We start from the raw sequence: 16,600 nt of genomic DNA, 5'->3' as shown, positions 1-16,600 counted from the left end.
ACTTTGGTAGGTGAGTAGAGAATAGACTGGAGTGAGAAGAGACTTGAGGCAGATAGATCAACCCATAGGCTTATGCAATAAACCAAGAGTGATGTGATAAGAGCTTATACCAAGATGGTGGCAACGTCAGAGAATAGAAGGGAAGGGGACATGCATGAGAGATGTTACAAACATAAAACTGATAGTTCTTGACAACAGATTGGATATGGGGAGTAGGAAAGAGTAAGGAAGGATGATACCTAGGTTGCCAGCCCAGATAAGGGGGAAGATAGTGGTACCTTCAAAGGCAATGTTCTCAGCTGAGAGGGTGGGAGGCAAAAGATGAGTGAATATTGATGATAAAGCTGAGTCTTGAAGGAAACAAGATAAGCCATGAAGAAGCAGAAGCTGGGAGAGGAAAGCATTCCTGGTCTGAGGGATGATCAATGAAAAGGGACAAAATCAGAAGATAGAAGAGTGCCGTATTTGAGGAACAGCAAGAAGGCTAATTCCACCAGATCATTAAGGATATAAAGGAGGGTAGAATGTATAAAAATTGAAAAGATAGAAAGAGACAAAACAAATAAGGCACTTTAGAAAAGGCAGATAATTCTCTGTAAGCCTCAAACTATCACTGAGATTAGGCTCTCAGATAGGTACCTCTGAAGAAACATAGTACATAGAAAAGTTTTCAGGAGTCAGGGAACACGTGATCAATTTTTACCTTGGGGATAAGCAAGCCACTTGGTCTAAGCCTCAGTTTCCTCAGCTACAAGAAGATGAGATGGAACTAGATGACTTCTGAAGTCCATTCTAGATCCAAATCAATAAGCCTATAAGGTACTGGCTGAGAGATTCTACTCCTTTTTCTAAATCCTTGAAAGCTTCACTAAGTCTTGTTTTCCCTCTGTCTTTACAGAGACCACCATAACAATCAACACAGACATGGCAAATTGGAACTTCATGGCCAAGTACTTTATAATACCCTCTCCAGAAGAAGTATCTCCTGTTCCCTCTGTCGAGGACTTCTTGGAAATAGATGAAGGGTGGCTAGAAGAGATCGCTAGGGTAGGCAATAATATTGGAATGACTTTTTTGTTTTGCAGAGGTTAATCTCCTAAGGCAGGGGAAAAACCAGCCCAAGTTTAGAGTTGAATTTGGATGAATTAACAATACAAGGATATACAAAGATGATTTACAGGTACAACCAAGCATAGAATAAGAGTGTATGGGCAATTGCAGTCAAAAATATTTATAGCAGCTCTTTTTTTGTGGTAGCAAAGAATTGGAAATTGAGAAGAAGATTTCCATCAGTTGGGGAATGGCTAACCAAGTAATGGTATATGATTGTAATGGAATACTATTCTGCTATAAGAAATGATGAGCAGAAAGATTTCAGAGAAACCTAGATTTACATGAAGTGATGCAAAGTGAAGTGAACAGGACCAGAAGAATATAGTACATAGATACAACAATATTGCATGTTGAATAACTGTGAATGACTTAGCTTTTCTCAATGATACAGTGATTCAAGACAATCCTCAAGGACTCATGATGAAAAATGCCATCTGCCTCAAGAGAAAGAACTGATGAAATCTGAACACAAACCAAAACACTGTATTTCATTTTCTTTCTTCATTTTTTCTTTCTTTGTTTGTTTTTTGTTTGTTTCTGTTGGAATTCTCTTACACAAAATGACTAAGATAGAAAAATGTTTCACACAACTGCACATATAAAATCTATATTGAATTGCTTACCATCTCAGGGAAGGCAGGGAGAGAAAAAGGGACTCAAATTTTTTTTCAAACCTCAGAGCAGTATATAGAGAAGTCATCTGGAATGATCTGCTTTCCTTAATGACAGCTAGGAAGGGCCAGAAGTCAATTCCCCTTCTCTCCTATCTCTCCCATATTCACCATCCTTTGTTTTCCCCCAAAGTAAACTGGAATGAGTTTTCTTTCTTTTATGTCAGGCAATCAACCCCAAATGGCAAGTCAACCCTGTAGGAAATAAACACTTGGTATAAAACAGGCATTCAATTTGAAAATTAGCTTTTGGTATCAATACTTAACTTTGAATTCAGTTTGAGTCTGCAAATGTTTATCAAATGAATGAAGAAAGCATGTATTAAGCATTTGCTGGTGATAATAAAAAAGTAAACCAGTCCCTGCCCTAAAGAAGCTCATATTCTATTTTTTCCTCCAGTAATATTTTGTTTTTTCCCAATTACATGTAGAAATAATTTTTAACATGTTTTTCTGATATTTTATGATCCAAACTCCTTCCCACCCTCGTTTGTCCTTCCCTCCCCGAGATAGCAAGCACTGTGATACAGGTTATACATGTGCTATCATGCAATACATATTTCCATATTCATCACCTTGTGAAAGAAGACACATGTCATACATATAAGAAAAAACTCCTGAAGGAAATAAAAGTGAAAAAATGGTATGTCTCAATCTGCATTCAGATTCCATCAGTTACTTCTCTGGCAACGTATAGCATTTTTCATCATGAGTCCCTTGGTGTTGTCCTGAATCATTGCATTGCTAATAATAGGTCATTCATAATTGATCATTGTACAATATTGTTGTTACTGTGTGCAATGCTCTCTGGATTCTGCTTACTTCACTTTGCATCAGTTCATAGAAGTCCCTCTAGGTTTTTCTGAAATAGTCTTATTCATCATTTCTTATGACACGATAACATTCCACGACACAATATTCCACAACTTTGTTCACCTATTCCCCAATTAATGGACATCTCTTCAATTTCTAATTCTTTGCCACCACAAAGAGCTACTATAAATATTTTTGTACAAATAGGTCACTTTCTCCTTTCTTGGATCTCTGGGATACAAATCTAGTAGTGGTATCGCTGGATCAAAGTTTTATAGTTGCACAATTTTATAGTCCTTTGGGTGTGGTTCCAAATTGCTCTCCAGAATGGCTGGATCACTTTACAACTCTACCAACATTTTCCTACATCCCCTATGACATTTATCATCTTCCTTTTTTTGTCATATTAGCCAATTTCCTAGAAGAGTGAAGGTAGTGCCTCTTCTTCATGTCATTTCCATTATATCTCTTTCTAATATTGAACTGTCTGACAACTCCAATGACTTTGATAGTAAGAACTTTATTTTATGAGTCTTCAATAGCTAGGGCTGCTGTGGATGTCAGGGAATAACTGCAGAGGGAGGAGGCAGGACGAACTTCAATTGGCTGCACAGGTAAGGCTAGGAGTGGGGAGGAGGTGGAGTACTCTCATTTCTAGGGTTCTTGGTCTCAGAATCCTGGGATTGTCTTCACTGGGGTCTGAGGAGAAGTGTAGTCAAGTTACTAGGATGAGCTATCTCATCTTCCCCTCAAAGTGTTTTGCTATTAGTTTGGCTAATTTACTGCTCTCCTTTGGCACCTGGTTGGCAATTGGTATTGGTGCTGCAGGAAGATAGAAAGTCCCTTCTCCACACTGGTTTTCCACAAGATTTTGGCTTCTGGGAGTGGAGGGGTCATCAAAGGGATAATGCTATTCCAGAGATTCAGTTCATTTGTTGGGTGTGGGGGTCATTGGTTGGTGTTTGGTATCACTAGTGTCAAGATGGCAGGCGATGGCTGTCTTGACTAGGCAAGGCTCCTACCATAATATGAGGTATTTCCCCCACTGTGGTTTTCCTTGGAATGTCACACAACACACCAGGTAGAATCAAGCATTACCCTCTCATTGTGACTTCACCTATATTTCTGTACAATTACCAGCAGTCAGTATCCCAATGATGTCAAGATTGCCCTTCAGGCCTGGTTTTTCCCTAGGTCCCATTTTCAGCCATCCCAGAAAGAAAAGTCTCAGGAGCTCACATTCTAACAGGAGACAACACTGATGGGAGGTTTTAGCTGTAGGTCAGATGGAAGGATTCCATGGTCCTTAGGATGCAGTGACAAACTAGACAGCTAATACCTCTTTTAAAGTGTCATTTCTGCTGATAAAATCTTATCATTGCCTAATGTGGAACTACCTAACATTGGGCTAAAATATTTCTATCCAATGATTAAGTGCCCACTACATCCAAAGAATTATCTTGGATGCTGGAGATACAAAAGGAAAAAATTAAATAGTATCTGCCCTTAAGCTACTTATTTGGGCTAGAGTAGGAACAGTATTTCATGTGAACAGATAACTAAATACAAAATATATTCAACATTATCCAAAGTGATTTCATGAGGAAAGAAGGAATACTAACAACTAGGGGAGGGTTTGGGTGAAGAGAACCAACAATCAATAACTCAATAAGCATTTATAATGTGCCTATTCCAGGAATGTTCTATTGCCACCAGGATCAAATGATACAAAATTCTTTGGTGTTCAAAGTCCTTCCTTACCTAGCCCCCACCTACCTTTTGAGCTTTTATACATCTTACTCCCTGGCATGTACTCTTTGGTCAAATGACACTGGCTTCCTGGCTGTTCCACCAACAAGACTGTCCATCTCGGTTCTGGCATTTTCTCTAACTGACCCCCACTTTTGGAATGCTCTCTCCTTCCTCATCTCTACCTATTGGCTTCTGGGGCTTCCTACATATCCCAACTAAAATCCCAACTTTACAGGAAGTCTCCTCCAACCCCTCTTAAATTCTAGTGCTTGCTTTCTGATCTTTAGTTACTATTTATTTTGTACACAGTTTACTTTACATTTGTTTGTTTGTATGCTGTCGTCTCCATTAGATTATAAGTTCCTAGAGAACCAGGACCTCTTTTTGTATCCACAGGGCTTAGCACAACACCTGGCACTTTTCTTATTCCATTGTATGGGACACTTCATGATCTCATAGACCAATGGCACACCAATATTGTCTATACGGTTTTTTTGGCAAAAAGACAGATACTGAAGTGATTTGCCATTTCCTTCTTCAGTGAAGTGTCTTGCCCCTGGTCCCATAGTTAGTAAGTGTCTGATGCCATATCTGAACACAAATCTTCCTAACACCAAGCTCAGGTTTCTATTCATTAAGCCACTCAAGCCATCTCCAGCCTAGATTCTAGAATAGCCCTTATAGTTCTGTGCATGTGAGAAGTTCCTCTTTGCAAACTCTTCTGCCTGTTCTCTATTTGCAAAGTTTTTCTTTCTCTCTCTCACTGGCATATAGTAGGTTCTTAATAAATGTTGATTGATTGATATATTCTATGTGAGACACTGTGGAGACTTTGAGTATACAGAGCCAAAGGTTAATCAGTCCAACCCTTAAGGAGTTAACATTCTATTTCTGGGGGAAACAATATAACCAACAGATAAACAGATAAGTCATTCAAAGGTAATTTGGAAGGAGGAGGTAGCTGCTGAGGGGATCAGAGAGACTTTATGGTAAGATAATGAGTAAGCTGAGCTTTCAATAAAACTAGAGATTTTAAAAGGCAGAGATGAAGAGAGAGTGCATTCCAGGCAAGAGGGACGGCCAGTGTAAAGGCAAGAGAAGGGACAGTGTTGGACGACCAACATGAAGGTGAGTATGACCAGACTACTGAGTAGGTAAAGGGCAGCAGATTCCATAAAGGTCTCCTGGTTGAGGTGTCCTTGAGCTGTGTCTGGAAGAGAATTAAATATTCTAAGATACTGAAAGAGAAGCAGAGAATGTCATATACAGGAAATAGCTAGCAGGATGGACTGACTAAAACCCAAAGTGCATGATGGAGAATATTATGAAATCAGTCTGGAAAAGTAAATGGGAACCAGTTTGTCAAATGTTTTGAATGCCAGAATGAAAATGTATTTTCTTCAACAATAAAGAGTCTCTGAAGATCTTTGAGAAAGGAGAGAGACAAACTTGTGCTTTAGAAATAGAATTGGGCATTGTAAGAGGAAGATTTTAGGTATTTATAGATTTATATTTAAAGTGTGGTCGCCAGGAATCAAATATTCAGATTGATTCCATAATTAAAATAGACCCAAGTCAGGATTGAGTCTAAGGTAGTTTATTTACAATTAGGAAAGTAAAGGATAGGGAAATAGAGAGAGGGAGAGGCTAGTCCAGGCCTGTAGAGGCCTGGCCGGAGAGAGGGGATTAAAAGGCTAATTAAACTAGGCTACAAGCCACAGGACCTTAGAAAATCAGAGAGGCTATAAGCCTATCTAAGGCAGAGTTTGGAAATGACAAGGTAGGCCCAAGGAAGTCAGCCTAACTTACCCACGTGACAATTCAGAGTGGAAGCAGCCTGAGGTCTCACCCGAGATCCTTCAGCACCAAGTTCAAAGCGGGAACTGCCTCACCAGGAAGTAACCAACATACTTGAAGAGATAGTGTCTCTCATCACTTCCTGTGGGTCCACCTCTAATTCAAGTGGACAAATGGCAGCTTCTACACTGATTTGGATTTTCCAAAGGGCAGTCCCTTGTTCTTGATTTGTTACTTAATGTCTCATGTGGGTAACTCATCTCCCCTCCCCACTAAGGGAGATGGGGATGATATCATCTCTATGCCTAGGGTAAGTAGAGTTTTGACTATGAATGGGCTAGAGCTAATTCCATTTACTCAGCATCTATATAGAGGGTGGTTTAAAGATAAGAAAGATTGGAGCTGGAGAGACTAACCAGGACCAAGCTAGACAATAGTCTAAAAGAAAATGATGGGGTGTAGCCATTGTTCATTTGAGGGCAGACTGGATCTGATCAATAAGAAGCCTTTGGAGAAAATCTAGCCCTGGCTTTAAAGAGCCTCCTTCATCAGAAAACGTTTCTCTTTTTCCCGCCCATCACCCCTTATCTCACCAACAAAAAAAAGGGGAATATTTCACACAAAGCAATCACCTCTGCCAACTCCTGAGACATAACTCCACAGGACACAGTCTTATAGTATCACCCTTTATTTCTAAATCATGTATCCATTTTTATTTTATCTTGGTATATGGCATAAGATGTTGATCTATGCTTAGTTTCTGCCCTTCTATTTTCCAGTTTTCCTAGCAGTTTTTGTCAAATAGTGAATTCTTCTTCCAAAAGCTCAGATGTTTGGGTTGGATTGGGTTATACAATAAAAGTATCTGAGACAGGATTTGAACCCAATTCTTCCTGATTCCTAATCTAATGTGTAGGTCATTCTAAACATTCGTAACAGAGCCAGCTGTTGTGTGATTTGGCATTTAGTGATCGGTTAGAGAATGAAAACTGGATCATACATAGCTTAAGCACCTCAAGGCCAGACTTGCAGCACTTCAATTCTTTGTCTAGTATCCTCATCTCCTAACTGATTTCTCCTTTTTCCCCAGGTTCACCGAGGTATGGGTCTCCCAACATTTTACAGGGATGTTGAGGGTAAAAAGAAACCTCAGTCTCAGCCATTCTCCATTTTCTTTCCGGATGGGTCGGGTCAGATTTTGTATCTGCTTAGGCACAGGATATTTAAATTTGACATCTATTGGTGGGTAGAGTTAATATCTGGAGCTGAACCCTAGCTGGGGACAGCAAGCCTTGTATTACTACTTTTGTGGGGTTTTATATTGTTGTTGTTGTTGTTTTTTTTTTGCTGAACCTTTACTCCCTCATAGGAATATTTGAGGAGTAGGTTTATTTTCTAAGTAGATTCCAAATTGCCTGATTGTGCCTTAACAGCTTCTCAGTTACCCATCAGGGAACCTAGCACTGATTATCTTTAGCAAAGAAAATACCGATGTCTACACCTACTTGATTTTCAAAGATCAAAGAGTAATGGCCATACAGGCCGTCATTAACAGCTTGGGACATGCCACCTTCCTCAGAAACAATGAGGAAATCTGGTAAGCATGGGTACTACAACTCTATGGGGCCTACAGAGAGGCATGGTAGTAAATGTGGAGGATGCTCTGGCTGGAGATTCAGAAAACCTACCTTTATCCCAACCTCTCTAGAAAGGTTCTTTTACATTACTATCTTTCCTTTCTTTATGGACAAACCAGGAATCCTAAATCTCATCGCCTGGGGGTCATCTGGGGGTGTCAACCTTTGGAAGAATTGGTTTAGAAAGTCAAATTTCTGACAAAGCCTCTAATTGTCTCAGAGAACTGGGCTGATTTAATTAGGGAAGGGAGGACTTCCTTTCTAGAACCATAGAATGATGAGATCTGAAAGTTTCTGAAGATACATAGAGCATAGGGGAAGATCTTGTGCTAGGCTAGGCTGCAAGGAACCTAATTTATCCCTGTAAAAATACCAGAGGAAAACCTTCGATCTTCCTATCCTGTGGAATTGCTAGCTAAACAGATGCTAAAGACTTGCTGCTCTGGTTTCTGATGGGACTTAATTTTTTAGGGGATGAGATTGCTTCTCATGAATGAATGAAAAAAGAAATTGCTGGATGAAAGGTAGTATGACAGTATTAGACTTCAGAATAAGCTACTTCAGACACTTACTAGCTATAGGACCCTAGGGAAGTTTCCTTCTCTAAAAAATGTGATAATAATAGCATCAACCTCAAAGGGTTATTTTATTGTTGTTCAATTATTTTCAATCATGTCTGACTCTTTGTGACTCCATTTGGCATATTCTTGGCAGAGATACTGGAATGGTTTGCCATTTCCTTCTCCAGTTCATTTTTTTTAAACCCTACCTTCCAACTTAGGATCAATACTATGTATTGGTTCTAAGGCAGAAGAATGGAAAGGGCTAGGCAATTTCCTCAGGGTCACATAGGTAGGAAGTATATGAAGTCACATTTGAACCCAGGACCTCTCATTTCTAGATCTGGCTCTCTATCCACTAAGCCACCTAACTGCCCCGCCCAACTCATTTCACAGATGAGGAAACTGAGGCAAACAAGCTGAAATGGCTTGCCCAGAGGCACACAAGAAGAAAGTGCTTAGTAAGTGACTAGTTTGTGGCCATATCTGAACTCAAGTCTTCTTCACTCCAGGGCTATCAATATATTTATAAATAAGTAGATCGAATGACATAATGGATATAAAACAATTTGAAAACTTTAACATTTATAGAAATGATTCACATTCATGAATGGCAAAAGCCCTTGTGGTGGTTTAATACCAAATAATAATAATAAAAATACAAACTACTGAATAATAAAAGACTTGTCTACCTATGCCTATAACAGTTATAATCTTGGGGTACATTTTCTTCTGTGGTATAGTAAATGGCCACACATCACCACAAACTGTTTCTACTTGGATCCTTGGCCATTTTGCCTTTTGAACTTTTCCTAAATCCAGAACAAACTGACCCACTCAGGACTCATGAAGAGTTCATCCTAGTTGAGAAAAGTACTGGTGACTTGCCAGATTTCAGGACAGGAAGATTAGCTCATTGGAATCTACAAGTTCCTCCTTCCCCCATGTTTAAATCTTAGCAAGACCTCCATTAAGCTAAGAGCTGGCTATAGTAAATCATGGCTACACCTCCAACACCAGCGCTGCCCCATCCCCTCATTGTATTCATCAGCCTCCTCAAAGTGTTTCACCTTCCCAGACCTCTGTGAATTACTCAATTGATCCTAGTTCCCCAGCTGCCCATCTCTGGTTGGCTGGCCTCTGCTCTCCACTGTAGCATAAAAGATCTCTTCCCAAGGGCATATTCATTTTAAGAAGCCTAAAAGGTCCACATTTAACTCAAATTAAAGGCAAAAAGCTTTAAGGACAGAATTGGATCATAGAAAACCAGCTGAGGGGAAACTCTGGTGCCTGGGCACGCTACCGGCATTTTTGAAATCACATTGTAAACAACTTCATGCTCCCAAGTCCAGTCTGGTCCTTCATCCCTAGAGGGAACACCCGTTTTCTTTTCCTTTCCCTGTACTTGCCAGAAGATACAAGACCTCATAGAACCTGGACCATTTCCCATTGGTGGCTAGTCCAAAGTAGTAGTGGTCATCGATCTTTTTAAAAATTCATATCGTATGACAAAAAAGGGGCAGCCAGTGGCATGGTGGATTGAGAACCAAGCCTAGAGATGGGAGGCCTTGGGTTGAAATATGGTGTCAGACACTTCCTGGCTGGGTGAGGCAAGTCATTTAACTTCCAATTCCTAAGCCTTTGCCACTCTTCTACTTTGGACTGATTTCTAAGATGGAAGGTAAGGGTTTAAAAAAAACTGTATATTATACAATAATTTTAAAATACAAATACGAATCCCCTTTAAATCCTAGGCACTTAATTTTTTTCAATATATACACTCCATTCATTTGCAATAACACTAATAACAATAGCATGACTACCTCATTAAAACCGTGCACTGAAATGGCTTTTTTAAGCAGCCAGGTGACAGATTATTTTCACCATTCTCCTTTGGCTGTGGTTGAGTTTATTACACAGCAATAAAGTATATTGAAATAAATGTGGCATATAATAATATGAATATCCTTTTTTCCCTTTTTTAAATTAAGCTATCCCTTCCAACACCTCCCACCCCAACAATGAGCCCACCCCCAAATTTTTTTAATGAAATATAAAACAATTATTACTACATCGTCTGGAAAAACAAATTCCAACAATGGCTCTATTCCAAAATATCCAAAAATCTCATTCTTCGTTTTAGGTTTATCCACTCTTTAAGAAGAGGTAAATGGTATATTTCATTTGCATCTATCAAAGTTCTAAACATATTGTTCTCCTAGTTCTGCTCATACCCCTTCCCACACCCTGCTGACAAGATTTTGATCTCAGCTTTCTCCTAAACCATAGTTCCTGCCCTTGTCACTTGCTTACAGGTCAGATTTCTGATCCAGGGTTAGGAAGATGCTCCACCGGGGATCTTCCATAGATTTATCAACCCTATTAGATCTTTGTTGAAGTTGTGGAAGGAAATTGAGCTCTCTAGCCTCTTTCTATTCTCCATTGTGGCTGGTCTCTGGCAAAACAGTCCTCAAACTATTAACAAATATGAAAAGAAGTTCCAAATAAGACAAATAAAATGTTATTATTTCTTATTAAAATTTGTATTTTAAATAATATTTTTAAAATAAAATAAATTTTAAAAGGGATACTCCTAATAATAAGGTATTTAAATATTTTATTATTGTTGCATTTTTATTCAAAATAATTTTTTAAATAAGATAAATTTTCAAAGGATATTCAATATATTTATAAAGGATACTCCTAAGATATTTAAATATTTTACAATTATTTTTCCTAAAATATTTTATTCAAAATAATCTTTAAATAAAATAAATATTTAAAAGGATGATCCTAATAATAAGAGCTGAATAAAAATAAACCAAAAAGGGGACAGCTAGGTGGCCCAGTTGACTGAGAGCTAGGCCTAGAGATAGGAAATCTTGGGTTCAAATCTGACCTCAGATACTTCCTTACCATGTAACCCTAGTCACTTAACCCCAGCTGCCTAGCCCTTACCACTCTTCCACCTTGAAACCAATACCGGATATTGATTCTAAGACAGAAAATAAGTTTTTAAAAAATAACCCCAAGGCTTCCCCAACAAACTCACAAAGATAGCAAAAGCTGGGAAGTATCAGTGTTGGATGAATAGTGAAAAGTCAAACGCATCAACACTGCTGGTGGATTTATGGATTTCTTTGACCATTATGTAAAAGCAGTTTAGAATTATACACGCTCTGACTCAGAGATGTCAGTGCTAGACCTACATCCCCCAAAAAAGGTTTTTACAAAAAAGAAAGTCTCCAGGTACACCAAAATATTTATAGCTGCCCTTTTTGTGGCAGCAAAAAAAAAAAACAAAAAAAAAAACAAAAGAACAACTTAAGAAAGAAACAAAATAGATGCCCACAGATCAGGAAATAAACAAATTCTATAGTAAATGAATGTAGCAGACTATGCATCATGAATACTGAATAAGAAATTACAAAGACAACATGAACTTCAAAAAGCCAAGAAAATATACACAATGACTACAATGTAAAGGAAAAACACAACTCTGAGGGGCTTTACTGCCTCCAGTCTCCAGCCTCCACCTCTCAGCCTCCCTGGCCTCAAATTTCCACTAAAGCTCCACATTCTGTTCTGAACTGATTATGCCAATCATAGGGTGGCATACCCTTCAGAGAATACCGAGATGCCAAGGAAAGAGGGGCCTATGCCAACTTCCACATTAATAGATTTTATTAGGGTTAATTAGGTCCACCAGGGAGCTTATATTCATGAGAGGCCAATACTTGATAAATAGGAGGGCAAAAAAAAACAAACCATGGTGGATCCCTGCCCCAACTGCAGACCAAGGGATGACTGAGGGTCATGTGCATGTTTTCCCATGGCATAGCTGGAGCTTTTTTTGCTGTTTACATTTACTGGAGGTCATTTAAATTCTCTGTGGAATTATATGGCATGTTCTTCCTCTGGCTACTACCACATAGCATTCACACCTCAGAAATCCGCCACACTGCAAATCAGAGACAGATTTATAGTTTTGTTGACAGTCTCGGATTAAGAAAGTGATCGGAAACTTAATAATGAAGATGAAGCTTAATAGTTTGCATTTTTTGGTTTTTTGGAGAGCTAGTTGTTGGTCAGTAGTTAAATAAAGTTAAATATTAAGTGCCAGGACAAGAATCAAGAAGACTCAACTTCCTAAGTTCAAATCTGGCCTCGGACGCTTACCAACTATGTAACCAAAATTTGCCTCAAATTCTTCACCTATCAAATAAGATGGAAAAGGAAATAGCAAACCACTCCAGTTTCTGAGCCAAGACTGACATGACGACAACACAAATGTTGTTAAATGTTTACCAGCACACCCTTGAGCCCATTAAATTGCTAGCTCCTTGAGAGTGGGTATTGGTTGGTGGTTGGGTTTTGTGTTTTTTTTGAGGGGTGGGTTTGCCTCTCTTTGTATCCCCAGGGCTTAGCATAGTAGTAGTCACTTAATAAATGCTACTTGCCTGACTAATCACGAACTGAAGCAGGTGAAACAGCACAGTAAAATTCTAAGCATCAAGGTTGGTCTTAGATAAAAAATGTGAAAAGACTCTTCCCTCTGCTCTTTTTGTTTGTTTGTTGAAACCTTTACCTTCCGTCTTAGAATCAATACTAAGAATAGGTTCCATGGCAGAAGAGTAGCAAGGGCTAGACAATTGGAGGGTCACACAGCTAGGAAGTGCCTGAGGTCACATTTGAACCCAGGACCTCCCTTCTCTTGGCCTGGCTCTCAATCCATTGAGCCACGGAGCTGCTCCTCCCTCTGGTCCTTTGCAAACACTAGGGTCCACAGGTATGGAACACTTAGGTAATACCAAATTTTTCCATCATGTTGTTCACTTTTGATCTACTTCTTTTTTATTCTTTTTTTTTAATCCTTTGTTCTAAAGTATGGCTCTCTGGCAAGGGGATGAATAAAGAAGGAAACTGAGGCAATAGAACAACAAAAGATAAAAAATTTAAAAAATAAAAATAAAATAAAAGATAAAAAAGAATACCACCAATTTCCTTGATTCAAACAAATCTTCCTGAGGCATTGTATTCACTCTATTATACCTCTATCTTAGGACAACTTTAAAGCCTGTGTCCTCTTAGATGGAATGGATAAGGTCTACCTCTCACCTAAGCACTCCTGAATTTTAAAATAGGCATGTCATTTATTTTTGGTTCTATTGTCATCACATTCATCTTGTAACATCTTAGTAAGATAGAAAAATGGGTCCTCACCTATCTGATTTTTTTTTTCCCCCTGAGAAATCAAAACAGCTTTAATAGCCAAACTTCAAAGTTTTACACTGCAGATATATTTTAGAGGTGGGATGGGGAATTAGATGACAATTGTAATCGTATCTTTAAAAGAACTTGAATGTGCTGGCTGCCTGACTGTGGGCTTCTTGGTCTAGGGTATGTCTGACTTTCAATTTTGGCTTCTACTTTTACGGAAAGAGCAAACAGAAGACTTGGAACTGGTGGGATGATTCACAACACGTTCATGCACCCCCTTACAAATCTATTAATCTTGACCTTAATCCGAGTTGTAATGTCAAAATTAAAACTCAGGATAACTTGCTTCTCACCTTCAGTTTCCATGCCAACAAAATCCGCTTAAATGTGGGCACCAAGGCCAAGGTAAGCTTTCTTCTCTCATCTATCTGTATCATTCCTCCAGATCCTTTGGCAATAATCCAATGCCCATTCCTGAGAGGTATCAGTTATTCCAATAGCTATTCTGAGATGGTCACAGGAGTGGGAAGGAGAAGTAACTGACTATCATCAAAACTAATCTGTGTTGCTATCATCATTTTCCCCTTAAAACAGGAATCCTTAATCCAAGGTCTCTGAATTCCCATGGAGGAGTCTACAGATAGTTTTCATGTGAACTTGGATGGGGGAAAATTTATATTTTTATTTGTATTAACCTCTGGCTGAAATTCAGTATTTCCTTTAGCTGTGAATGTAAGAAATAATAATTATTCTCAGAAAGATTCCATTGGCTTCAACAAACTGCCAGAAGGGTCTATGTCACAAAAAAACAATTCATAAGCCCTTGACCTAAAAAAAAAAAAAAAAAAAAAAAAAAAAAAAAAAAAAAAAGTCTTTTCCCCTAGCTGTCTGATTCTTTATAAGGAGACAAAAAGTATCTTTATATAAACTATATCCCTCTTCTTTTACTTGTAACTGTTGTGGACAAGAGTCCAGATAAAATATACTTTCACTTCCTCTAGGGCCCTTAAAGACCAAGGTGGGAATGGGAGATAAGCAAAAGCAGAAAACAGATTTCTGGTGCCTGTTCCCTGTGGAAATCTGGTAGTGAGAAGGCAGTGGGCAGAAGTACCTGAAATGTCTGATATCCCTCATGGAGAACAAACTCCGGAGGATGCACCACAAGGCAGAGGGGGTCAGGGGATGGAGGAAGGACTTGGGGGAGGAAGAGAGCAGAAGAGATGCTAAGGAGTCAGAAACTTTCTTCCTCATTCCTTCAGGAAAAGCACAATACTGATATTTTCTCCCCATCACTTCCTACCCCACACACTGGGGAAGGCTCCTACCTTATCCTAGGCCAGAGGAACCCCCCCCCCTTCCCTATAAAGGGAAACCCTGAGGGCTTTGGACAGAGTTGAACCTAAAAGAGCTTTCTGGGACTCCACTCCTTGTAGATCAAAGACCTGCAAAGCGAGATCAAACTGAAAAGCAAGGAAATCCTGGAAACCTCTAAAATCCAGAAACAAGTACAAATGATAAAAGATCTCCTGAAGAAAATGAAAAAGATTCTGAATAGATTGACTAAAACCGATCTGGAGTTCTTCATAAAAGGCAGCCCACTCATGTCCGAGCTGGAAGATCAAATTCGCAAGGGAAGACTCAGCAAGATACTTTTAACCCGTTAACTTCTGTGACAGTGCCAAAGGCACTCACTGGTGCTCTGGAATTTGGGGACCATTTAAGGTCAGGTCATAGACTCTTGATTTAAAGTGTTTGATAAAGGTATTTGGGGGTTAGTTTATTTCTTTTAAAGGTTGAAGGACCTCCATCTATTCTAACACACAAATACTAATGCCCTGCCCTCTTTGCATAAGATCCAAAGTTAATCATAATTAGAATCTGGGTAGCAAGGTGGTAAAGTGTTTAGAACTCCATGGTTGGAAGTTGGGAAGACTTCAATTTCAAATCTAGCCACAAGCCTGGGCAAGTCGCTTAATCCTGTTTGCCTCAGTTTCCTCATTTGTAAAATGAGCTGGAAAAGGAAATGGCAAACCATTCCAGTATCTTTGCCAAGAAAAAACCAAATGGAGTCATGAAGAGTCAGACGTGACTGAATATAATTAAATAAGAAAATACTAGTAGCTAGCTTTTCTATAACATCTAGTTTGCCAAATTCTTAACAAATATTATTTCCTTTTATTCTCACAACAGTCTTGTGGTGTACAGGTCGTTATTATAAGACCCATTTTATGAAGTATTAAACAAGCTGAAAGGTTAAGTGATTTGCCCAGGCACACAGCTATTAACTATCAAAGGCAGCTTTTGAACTCAAGCAAGACAAATTCCCTTCTTCAGGATCTAGTTTTGGTCAGCTTTTATGCTGTGATTACATCTCTGCATTAGCCCTTACTTTACCCAGTTTTTGAGGCTTTTTTTTTTCAATGTTCTTATTTTTTTGACATTTATTAATATTCATTTTTAACATGGTTACATGATTCATGCTCCTCCTTTCCCCTTCACCCCCCCCCCCGCACTCCCCCCACCCATGGCCGATGCGCATTTCCACTAGTTTTGTCATGTGTCCTTGATCAAGACCTATTTCCAAATTGTTGGTAGTTGCATTGGTGTGGTAGTTTCGAGTCCACACCCTCAATCATGTCCACCCCGACCCATGCGTTCAAGCAGTTGTTTTTCTTATATGTTTCCTCTCCTGCAGTCCTTCCTCTGAATGTGGGTAGCATCTTTACCATAAATCCCTCAGAATTGTCCTGGGTCATTGTATTGCTGCTGGTACAGAGGTCCATTACATTCGATTTTACCACAGTATATCAGTCTCTGTGTACAGAGTTCTTCTGGCTCTGCTCCTTTCGCTCTGCATCAGTTCCCGGAGGTCTCTCCAGTTCGCCTGGAACTTCTCCAGTTTATTATTCCTTTTAGCACAATAGTATTCCATCACCCGCATATACCACAGTTTGTTCAGCCATTCCCCAATTGAAGGACATACCCTCCTTTTCCAATTTGTTGCCACCACAAAAAGTGCAGCTATGAATATTTTCGT

Source organism: Gracilinanus agilis, chromosome 3, assembly GCF_016433145.1.
Source record: "Gracilinanus agilis isolate LMUSP501 chromosome 3, AgileGrace, whole genome shotgun sequence".
Classification (NCBI taxonomy): Eukaryota; Metazoa; Chordata; class Mammalia; order Didelphimorphia; family Didelphidae; genus Gracilinanus; species Gracilinanus agilis.
Note: the sequence above shows the minus strand (reverse complement) of the source record.